The sequence below is a fragment of the Salmo salar genome, chromosome ssa21, assembly GCF_905237065.1.
Source record: "Salmo salar chromosome ssa21, Ssal_v3.1, whole genome shotgun sequence".
Lineage (NCBI taxonomy): Eukaryota > Metazoa > Chordata > Actinopteri > Salmoniformes > Salmonidae > Salmo > Salmo salar.
In genome coordinates this window covers 44742108-44754119 of record NC_059462.1, presented here as the reverse complement: position 1 = coordinate 44754119, position 12012 = coordinate 44742108, and the positions used below count along the sequence as shown (strand labels likewise).

The 12012-nt window shown below is 42.6% G+C and overlaps 1 protein-coding gene across 1 annotated transcript in view; it reads left to right on the top strand.

Moving 5' to 3' along the window:
* The window catches only part of pth2ra (parathyroid hormone 2 receptor a), a 118095-nt gene that overhangs the window by 92174 nt on the left and 13909 nt on the right, over positions 1-12012 (top strand). The window lies entirely within an intron of this gene.

Below are 12012 nucleotides of genomic sequence, written 5' to 3'. Positions count from 1 at the left end.
CTGTTCCTTTTGGGTCAGAGCCTTGAGGGAATGTGTATAATTACACTAATTTGGGTCTGAGACCGGAAGAAAATTGGAGGGAATGTGTACAATAACACTGATTTCATATGGAGGAGTATGATGAAGTCATTGGGATCTGAGGAGGATCTGAATCTATAAGTTAGGTGGAATGAATAAGATGTGAGGGTTGAGTCGCAATTGGCATCCTATTCCCTTTTAAATAGGGTGCCATTTGGGATGCACACAGAAACTCTGGCTAGAAGGAACTCTGAGGTTGAGATTGGTAGTAAGATCATATCTGTTTTACATTTTACATTTTAGTCATTTAGCAGACGCTCTTATCCAGAGCGACTTACAGTAGTGAATGCATACATTTCATTTTTTCCTGTGCTGGCCCCCCGTGGGAATCAAACCCACAACCCTGGTGTTGCAAACACCATGTGTTGCAAACACCATGCTCTACCAACTGAGCTACAGGGAAGGCTGTTTTGATAGACGTCTGGGTCTATAAGCTTTCCATCCAACGATGCAGTTAGGCTAATCAGCAGATTTACGCTTATTTAATTATGGTCCAGAGAGAAGACTTAGTTGAATATTTAGTAAAATATTTGGATTAGTTGAATATTTGAATGAAAGTCAGTTACCAACTGGCTACCTCTCCAGAATGCGATTTGGAAAACCTTGTTCCAGAATCTGAAGACTGACGTGGTTTTGTGAGAATGGGCTGTCAAAGACTTATCATTGAGCTTATCATAGAGTTTTCTTGTCAGATGTCATAAGTCACATATTTACTCCTCATGAATGGGAGGAGGCGGCAGGTAGCCTAGTGGTTAGAGTGTGGGGCCAGTAACCGAACGGTTGCTGGATCGAATCCCTGAGCTGACAAGATAAAAATCTGTCGTTAACCCACTGTTCCCCGGGCGCCGAAGACGTGGATGTCAATTATGGCAGCCCCTGCACCTCTCTGATTCAGAGGGGTTGGGTTAAATGCGGAAGGCGTTCAGTTGTGTAACTGACTATTGTCATGTTTTTTTTTTGTGTTCTGTATTAATATTGTCGTGGTTTTAATGTATTCATATTGTTGTGGTTTTAATGTATTCATATTGTTGTGGTTTTAATGTATTCATATTGTCGTGGATTAAATGTATTCATATTGTTGTGGTTTTAATGTATTCATATTGTTGTGGTTTTAATGTATTCATATTGTTGTGGTTTTAATGTTTTAATATTGTTGTGGTTTTAATGTATTCTGTATTCATATTGTTGTGGTTTTAATGTATTCATATTGTTGTGGTTTTAATGTATTCTGTATTCATATTGTAGTGGTTTTAATGTATTCTGTATTCATTGTCATGGTTTTAATGTATTCTGTATTCATTGTCATGGTTTTAATGTATTCTGTATTCATATTGTCGTGGTTTTAATGTATTCTGTATTCATTGTCATGGTTTTAATGTATTCTGTATTCATTGTCATGGTTTTAATATATTCCGTATTCATTGTCATGGTTTTAATGTATTCTGTATTCAAGTTGTCATGGTTTCCTCATACAAAGTGACAGGTTGTTTAATGGATGTTGAGTTCCATTTGGAGCCCCATTCTAAGAGCTGTCGTGTCTTTGGCTATGCCGGATTAAGTGATATGACATGCTAACCTATAAAATTCTCTCTGTAATTAATATTACCTGATTAAGCTAATCATGTAAATGTAATTAACTAGAAAGTCGGGGCACCACGGAAGAACGTTTATAGAGCCGTTATCTTCCGAATAAACTCTTAAAATACTTCGTAATATTTTACATCGATAGCAGTCAATATTAACCCTTATCTTATTTTCAGTCTCATAATGAAAGTTGTAAATTCTTGGCTATCTTCACGAACCCTGGCTAACAAGTTGAATCAGCAATACAAAATTGGGTTTAATTATTTATTTACTAAATACCTAACTAATCACACAGAATTACAAATACACAGAATACAAATGATGTCATACAGAAAACGTCCCGGTAGACGGAACAGATATGACGGCTGGTTACGCAAAGGAAAGGGGGTTGGGCTTGAATGAAAGAGCGGGAAGACTTAGGAATAAAGAAACAGCAGCTATGCTATCGTAAATACATTATCTTATGCATTCTAAATTACTGCCCATTTGGAAAAGGAAAATGCAATAAATATTTACTCTGAGCTGCGCTTCGGTAGATTGGTCGTAGATGCTGGCCGGGTTGGCCAACAGATCTTCCTGTTATCGGAAGAATGTCTCTGGTGGTAAATTGGATACGTGGTGGTATCTTCGTCTGGTTGTTAGACTGGATCCGTCGTCCGTCCTTTCCTAGCCCACGTTTACAGCGGCCGCTGCTAACTCAACGGCTAGGAAGTATCACTTCTGTAGTGAATAAGCTCAAAGTTCATACCATTCGCCACCAAAGCTCACACCGAGGTTGGCTTAGTTCTGTACTTGACCTGTGTGTCCTTCTAACGTAGAGGCTGCAGACCTCACGTGCTGGAACAACGTGGTTATCTTTTCGTCAAAGGCTTATATAGTGGAGAGGGGGAGGGATGTGTTTCATCGTTTATAACCCCTGTCTCTTCACAGGGGTGGGCCACTGATCAAGCAGGGCACTTTCCTTATGAAAACCCAATTCTCTCATTTGGAAGCTAAAATTACATTTAATCTCCTAACAAACATTTCAATTGCATAACAATTCCATGTTACTCTGATAACTAGAGGGTGTATACTTTCTCAGGTACAGTTTATGTCGTCCTGTCATCAGTCATAATGTCTCAGATAACAACGAACTGACATCCATACTCATCACGTTCCAAAGCATATTTCCAACTGGTTTTATTACAAAAATATGGTTCCTTTCCCCATTTGTTTGATGTTCCCAGACTCTCTATATTTAACAGGACAACAGTCCTTCAGGACAGCAGTCCTTCAGTAGGGTCAGAGAGGGGAAGGGAGAAAGGTATTTAAGGGGGGGGGGGGTCATAAACCTTACCCACAGGCCAACGTCATGACAGTCCCCCCATGTTGGGTTCAATCTTGCGATTAACCTGCATGTTGTAAACCAACATAAAAATGAACGTGGGTTGTCCTGGTTGTGGATCATCATTGTGGTCCCCATCTGGCAGTCGACCCGGGTAGGGTGTCTGCAAATGAAGAAGTCCGCTCCAAGGCTGGGCAGCAGATGTCCAGTTGGTGGTTGCTATTGCATTCCCCCCTCTGGTGGTCGACCCGGGTAGGGTCTCTGCAAATGAAGATGTCCGTTCCATGGCTCGGAAGCGGATGTCCGGATTGGGATCGCCGTTCCGGACCCGTCGTCTGGTCGTCCAGACTGGAATATCTGGGCAGTAACTTAGGCAGATGTTAACAACGCACACACACTCATGAAATATATCATTACATTTCCTCCCAAATGAGCGGCGTTGTGGCACTAACTGATGGTTGTATGGGGGAGTTGTTTATGGCTTTATCACTTTCTATGTGCCGAAGAAAATGAACAAAATGAATGAAAGCATAAACAAAACAAAATATAGTTATGCCACCTTAATCATCTAATTGGACTGTATTCTATCTACGTCCATGGTCTTGGCAAAATGACCCTATCATGGCATTGTCTAATGACATATTTAGGGCTTTCCTAATTTGCGGGGTGGCGCTTAGGGTACTATCCTAAGTTGACAACTATATGATAAGTCTACAGCTGTAAGGCACTAGTTTTGGTCAGTCTACAGGGATGACCTATGGACTTCTGGTTAGAAAACTGGTGAGTGCTGTAGAGTCAAAGGCCTAGAAGTAAATGTTCAACTTTAATAAGGCTGGTATTTTGCTTGGACCCTTAAGTGATCCAAGCATAAATCCTAATTGGATGTTCCGTTGTGCATGTGCGTTTATGCTTACACAATCGCGCATGTCAAGGGAAGAAAACCAAGTATCCTGGCAGATTACAACTTGTTCAGAATGAGTCTGACGTAGTCAGGTCATTTTCAGGTCAATGCCTGGAGGTCAGTCAGAATTGGTGTCAAGGGAGTCTGTAGTAGTTTTCTACAAGTCACGGTGTCTTCCACTATTGTAGTGGCGGTAGGTATGAAGTCTATTTCATAGCTATGTTATCCACGGAGGAGCTAACCTCACGACGGAAGTACTCTAAGTATTAGACCAGTCGTACGTGGTGTGATCATGGTTCATGACTTCTAATAACTTTTCTCCTGAACGGAGGGTTCTATTTATTAGTGGCATGTGTTAACCATTGGAAGAGTGCAATGGAGATTCCCTTCCCCGTGTTGCACTCTGAGTGACTCCTATGTTGCTATTATCAATAGCAATTTAACTTGTGAGGTTACTAATCCTCTTACTGAGTGTTGCTGGACTGACTGTGGTATTGGTACTGGTATTCAAGGGGTCCAGTTGTCCTACCGATTTATTCTGAACTATTATCTACCGGGAACACATGATTGGAGCATATTACTAGTTGTATTGTAGTTGAACCTACACATGGCAAGGAATGACTATTGTTGCCATTTGTTTTGGAGGTGGACAAGTCCACTGGACTTCCTTTACGACCAGTGTGGTACACCTCAGTACTATCTTAGACGTGTTCTAAGATAATCCCCGTCTAAGGGCCTGTCTGCTCCTCACTGTTCTCATAGGGGAGTTTACAACTAGATTTGATTTATGCTCTGGTGGCCTCGTACGGTGTTGTCCGTAGTCTCGACCCCCCCACCGGCCTCGATGAGGCTCATCATGGGTCTGGGCTACTATTCCCCCCCTTTGTGTCTCGGGACCCCCCCACCAGCGGGTGGTGTTGGTGTCCGAGGCGCAAACGAAAAGGTCGGACCCTATGTACGAGTTGTCAGTGGCCGCGTTATCATGAGAATGGCTGTAACCTTTCAACCAAATCTCTTGGTGTTTGTGCTTCAAAGCACTCAGTGGCTGTCGAGGTATGTCAGTCACCACCGCGTCCGCGTGTGGCAACCTCTTCAGTACCTGCAAACTGAGACGAGGATATCGGTCTGTGATATCGCAAAGTGTTTCACCAGTGGGTGTCATCGGGTCAGTTGCTGGACTGACACCATTAGTGTCATTGTAAGGGGTGAAATTCCCCAACAAAGCTGAAGGTGTATCATCGGAAGCAGAGTATACTCTGTGCATCGATGTTTTTCTTGCTGAGATGGCCGCAGTGCTTGCGGAAGTGTCCGAAGGGCAAGAGAAGTTCATCTCAACTACCGTATTGCACGACTGCAAGGAGGAGGGAAGTTGCTCATTCACAGAGACAGCGGGCTCGAAATCATGAAAAGAATGGTCAATCAGATTGGCTGATGGAATGTGTCGAGATATCGTAATATCTCCTCGGATCGGATTCTGCACCAAGTGTTTTCAAAACTTTTTCTTCCCAAGGGGTGCTTTCGACAGATACCCCTCGTGAATGACTGCGTTGCAGCTAGCGTTAGGGGAAGACAGTGTGGTCAGTGGAAAAGTCACTGTGGCCTGTGACCATACCTGGTTGGTTTTCCAATCCATCAATGGGAGTAATCGATCCATCAAGTCTGCTCCAAGTAGCAGGGGTACAGTTTCGAGGCTGGTAACATACACAGAGTGAACGAGCGATACGTCCTTGAAGTGTAGTTTCAGCATGACTCTCAATGTGAGAGGCGAGGTAGTCTGAGTGACCCCTCGAAGTGTAGTTTCGCATCGTTCCACTTTTAACCAACGTTTAGTTGGCTTCAAAACCCTTTTGAGATCAACAAACAATGTTTGAGAGATGAGTGATATTGTCGCACCCGAATCAATTAGCGCATGACAAGTTAAACAGTCCTCCAGGACTGTTTCCAGGTATGGCCGTTTAGATTCGTGGTTAGTGGACATATTCCCCACAAAGTGGAGTGGTTGTTCGCAACGATGTGATGTGCCATTTCTGTTCAAGGTGGAAGCAGATTGACTTTTCCGATTTTGAGTGGGCTTGGCTTTAACGAAGCGTTTTACCTTTTTCTTCGCAACTTTTGTATCAGAGTCTACAGACAAAGCCCGGGGGCTTGTTTCTTGATCAGGCGGGCCCTGGATAGGGTCTTGAATGAGAGCGGGAGAAATTTGAACTTTAACGTCTTTGCTATGGGTGTTAATTTCTGTGGACCTAGTGTCCGGTAATTCCCTGTCTAGTCCTTGTGACTTATCTTTTACCCTTTTCTCAAATTGTTCTCGCTTTAGTTCTTCCCGTAGTGGGACTTCTGGAGAACATTGGTCTACATTTTGATCGTCCTTCAACCCTTTGTTACCCTTGTGTTCTGACACTTTGTGCGGGTTGGGTGCAGGAACGTAGCAAACAGGTCGATTGTAGCGGTAGTCGTTTTGAAGGCGACGTACTTTACAGTTATTTCGACCGCGGCGGTTATTGGAATCATGGTTTCGTGGTAGAAACTGTTGTTGTGCGTCAGCTCTCGACGCTCCAATACCTGATAATGCACCCTCTAACTGGAGTGAGTGCTCCTGGTCAAACTTCAAAACCGAGTGGTCAGGGCTCTTAGCGTTGCGAGCTTTTGATGCCTTAAAAGCTGTGCTTGCAAGCTCTCTGAGTTGTAAGATAGGCAAGCCAACGTGGGCTGCAGGGCCCAAGTAGGTAATGAAGGTGGGATACATGTTCGACAGAAACATTTGTTTGAATGGTAACAGCTCTTCCATTCCTGTTTCCGTGAGTAGGCCAAAGTAAGCTGAACGAAGCCTATGATAGAAAGCTTGTGGGTGTTCGTTCCGAGCTTGTTTGACCGTGTTAGCCAGTGAGCTATCGTGTTTGCGAGTCGCAGAACCACTGAATTCTAATTTCAAAGCTGTGGCAAGTTTAGCGTAGTCATTTAGCACGTGTTGCTGTTGTAGACGAATGAACCTTGTCACGTGTCTATTCGACGTTCGCTTCAACAGGTAAACCCTGTCAGAACCCGTAGCATTCGGGTAGCCACCCAACGCGTCCTCTATGTCAGCTAGGAACGTCTCAGTATCGTTTGGATGACCTGGAACGGGGTCAAAGGTGGGGAAATTCTTGACGAGTTTGTCAAGGTATTCCGCGCCAAGCGGCCGGAGAGGGTTGGCTTCATCCTGTGGAGAAATTGGGGCCGACAGGCCAAGAGGAGAAGCCGTGCTTTGGCTTTGTTGGCCAAGAGGCTCCATATTACTCAGTGCCGAATGGCCAAGAGGAGAAGACTGAGGGACACATGATGGAGGCAATGTCTGAAACCTATCGTCTTCACTCCTTTGAGTACCGGACTCCGGTTGCTTGGATGGGTAGTCATGCTGTAGAGCGTGACCATTCTGGACTTCCTCCAGATGGTGCCTATGGGTGGTCTTCTGCAGCATTGCAGAGTCCATTTGAGCGCTTAGAATACCAATTTTGGACACGTGAGTGTCACACCTGCTCCTTTCGGGCTCAAACTTATCTGTCATGGTTTGCAGATAGAGGTCTCGAGTACGGAGCGAGAGATTCAGTGATGAGATTTCCTCTGCTTGCTTAGAAATCAATATTTCCATCCTCATCACCTGAGTTCTCTCGTCATTCATTTGGTCAGCAACTTCAATAAGTTCTGCTGATTTGTCATCCAACTTTGTCATTGTGTTCATCAACTGATCGTCATTGGTCTGCAGAATTTGGAGTAGAACATTGTTACCTTGAGTAACGTTCAACAAAACTGCCTGCATGTTATCAAATTGCACGTTCCTGTTTGTAGATAACTCGACAGATTTATCTAGTTTGGCATGGACTACATCGCATTTAGTTTTGGCTAAATCGAGTTGTTCCTGCAGACGATGATTTTGTTGGAGAGTTTGTGCTCGTTCATCGTCATACGTATTTGCAATTACTTTTAATTCTTCCGATTTCAAACGCAGTTCCTCGACTAGCAGAATGTTTTCATTTCCTGCTTTTGTCAATAGTTGCTCAGTTCTCTCCACCTTTGCTCTCATGTTAGCCATGTCTTGCACGTGCTTCAGCTGTGCACTGTGGTATTGGATCGATGCCAACCTTTGATGGCGATACATAAGTGCTAAAGTGGAGAGAACCGTCACAAAGCCTGTGTTTGATGGTTGATTTTGGAGAGCGTTCGCAATTTCGGCTGTGTTTTCGCTAATGTCATAATTAGGGTTGGTATCCCTGCTGAGGTCAGAGATCGATCCTTTTATGGGTTGAGGTTCACTAATTAGCGGAGGAGTGGTGACCACCTCCTTTGGTAGCTTGCACATTATTAGAAAAATTTAGAGGAAAAATGTTCCTAATTTTTTTCAATGTTTGGATTTGGAATTCATTGGAAGCTGCAAAGACAAGTTTAATCTATTTATAGATGTTGACGAACCATCAGTACTGTACCAGTAATGTGGAAGTTGGACGTGAATGAATTTGCAAAAGCAAATTGAATTAATTAATCAATGCCAATGATTAATCCTACCTGGGTAGGCTATCTGGGTATTAAACTTGAATTAACCTGAGGTTGCTTCATCCAGGTTAATATGGGAAGTTTAAAAGTGTCTCATTTGATTGCAAGAACATTAAGGTATGTTCAACAATTTAACTTATTAAATTGAATGAGATGATAATCCATACAATCTCCATTGATTGGATATCATAAGTGTAAACAGTAGATCAAATGTTGGGAATACTCCCCACTTAGGTACACTTCTTCCTTGGGCCGAAGCCACATGGGATTCCCGCTGGGGCGGGACTTCTGTCAGTACTGGATTACTGAATGGGTTTTGTAAAAACCAAATTTGACTGATTGATCAATTTTAATGATAAATCAAACCTGTATAGGCTATTTGGGATTTAAACTTTAATTAACCTGAGAGGTTTATTCATCTAGGTTAATGTGGGAAAAAGATTACAATGTCTCATTTAGAAAACTTATTTAAAAGATCCACTTGAGAATGTAAATCTGGCAATTTCACTTATTAGTTCAATTGAATAAGACATCGATATCCGTCTGGATATCACGAGTAACGACTTGAGTGTCACCTGACTAATTATTCTTGAAGGAAAGTACTGGTGACTCTTCAGAGGTCCCTGCTGGCACACGCTGAAATCCAACTCAAGTCGGATGAATTACAATGTGGCACAAAACAAAATGGCTGTTTTCCCTTTTGTTAGCTTAGCATCTCGAGCAAGCTAATGCTACTTGATGCCTGAAAAATGCTCAACATAGGATTCCCTTGGCAAGGGAAAGGTTTTACTTATAACGTATTATGTTCAAACCCTTTTCGGCGATATTTGACGATGTTTTAACCGGAACTCGCGTCAAACAATCGAAATGCACCGTGGTCTATTCGCATCGAAACGCGAGCGAGACAGAGAGATACTTATCGCTGGTCAAGCTAATCTCTCCTAAATTTCAGTCGGCTGGGTCTTTGTCCTCGCTCGAGAAATTAATAATGACCTAGCCAACACGCATCTGAAACGCGAGGGGCAGAAATACTTAGCGTTTGGCCAAACGCGCTATTTCTCAGATAGCTTTACCAGTCCTCCTACAGAACTGTATAGCTTATGCTCGCCACTGACTACCTCAGAGCACAACACGGAGGCGATTCTCCAGAGCACACACACACCAATAATTCCGGTCTACAATTCCCATAATGTATATAATAAACTTGGTATATTATGTAATCTGCGTTTCAATTTTATATAGGCTGAATCAAAATGAAAGCTTCATCCTATTTTAGATTCCTCGCACGGGGGCTCCAAATGTCGAAATTACCCAAACGTGCGGCCTAGTTTTAGAGTCCACTCAGGGTGCGCCAAAAATGTCTGTTCAGACCCTTTTCGGATCATTGAACAATGTTAAATTCTTAGGAAGCAGAGTATACTCTGGGCTAACAAGTTGAATCAGCAATACAAAATTGGGTTTAATTATTTATTTACTAAATACCTAAACTAATCACACAGAATTACAAATACACAGAATACAAATGATGTCATACAGAAAACGTCCCGGTAGACGGAACAGATATGATGGCTGGTTACACAAAGGAAAGGGGGTTGGGCTTGAATGAAAGAGCGGGAAGATTTAGGAACACAGAAACAGCAGCTATGCTATCGTAAATACATGATCTTATGCATTCTAAATTACCGCCCATTTGGAAAAGGAAAATGCAATAAATATTTACTCTGAGCTGCGCTTCGGTAGATTGGTCGTAGATGCTGGCCGGGTTGGCCAACAGATCTTCCTGTTAGTGGAAGAATGTCTCTGGTGGTAAATTGGATACGTGGTGGTATCTTCGTCTGGTTGTTAGACTGGATCCGTCGTCCGTCCTTTCCTAGCCCACGTTTACAGCGGCCGCTGCTAACTCAACGGCTAGGAAGTATCACTTCTGTAGTGAATAAGCTCAAAGTTCATACCATTCGCCACAAAAGCTCACGCCGAGGTTGGCTTAGTTCTGTACTTGACCTGTGTGTCCTTCTAACGTAGAGGCTGCAGACCTCACGTGCTGGAACAACGTGGTTATCTTTTCATCAAAGGCTTATATAGTGGAGAGGGGGAGGGATGTGTTTCATCGTTTATAACCCCTGTCTCTTCACAGGGGTGGGCCACTGATCAAGCAGGGCACTTTCCTTATGAAAACCCAATTCTCTCATTTGGAAGCTAAAATTACATTTAATCTCCTAACAAACAATTCCAATATCAAACATTTCAATTGCATAACAATTCCATGTTACTCTGATAACTAGAGGGTGTATACTTTCTCAGGTACAGTTTATGTCGTCCTGTCATCAGTCATAATGTCTCAGATAACAACGAACTGACATCCATACTCATCACGTTCCAAAGCATATTTCCAACTGGTTTTATTACCAAAATATGGTTCCTTTCCCCATTTGTTTGATGTTCCCAGACTCTCTATATTTAACAGGACAGCAGTCCTTCAGGACAGCAGTCCTTCAGTAGGGTCAGAGAGGGGAAGGGAGAAAGGTATTTATGGGGGGGGGTCATAAACCTTACCCACAGGCCAACGTCATGACAGAGCCCTCTGTCAGAATGAAAGCCTAAATACATAAACGTCCCATTTGCATTTTTCTAATTAATTAATTATACTGAGGCAAAAGGCATTCAACTGATTGCCACACGTCTCAAAATTAATACTTTTCATCATGCCATTTTCAGCCGTCGCTGAGGTGTTCCTCAGAGAGAATCGATCATTCATCATGAACGGAACAATGACCTGATTCTGTATATGAGTCAGGCAAAATGATGAGTTTGGAAACGAATGCCCTCTCAATACGCGGAACCCTCCTTGAACCCCATTTCAAAGCCTGTAGTCTCTTATTATATTATATTTGGAGTTCTATAACTCGTACTCGTACTGAATTACTTGATCCACTGATATACCATGGTACCGTAATTTCCGGACTATTGAGCGCACCTGAATATAAGCCGCACCCACTGAATTTATTTTTTTATTTTATTTTGAACATAAATAATCCGCACATGTCTATAAGCCGCAGGTGCCTACCGGTACATTGAAACAAATTAACTTTACACAGGCTTTATCGAAACACGGCTTGTAACAAAAATAAATAGGCTTTAACGAAACACGGCTTGTGACAAAAAAGAAAACATTTGCAGTAAGCTTTAGTTGCTTTTTGCACTGAGTCAATTCCTCACGCTGCTGTTTCCAACGTCTTATCATTGACTCATTAAGACCAAGCTCCCGTGCAGCAGCTCTATTTCCTTTTCCAACAGCCAGATCAATCGCCTTCAACTTGAAAGCTGCATCAGATGCATTTTTCCGTGTCTTTGCCATGATGAGGGTGACAAAATGACTACCGTAATCAGAATGATGGGAAGTTTGAGAGCGCTCGATTTAATCTAAACAGTAAACAAAAAAACTTAACCCGTTCGGCAATTTCATTGGTCTAATGAAAGCTTCATGCTGCCAAAAAACTGAGCACGTCACAGAATGTGTTTATTTGATGAAAAAAAAATTGAAAGCGGGAAAAATCCATATATTAGCCGCGTCATTGTTTAAGCCGCGAGGTTCAAAGCG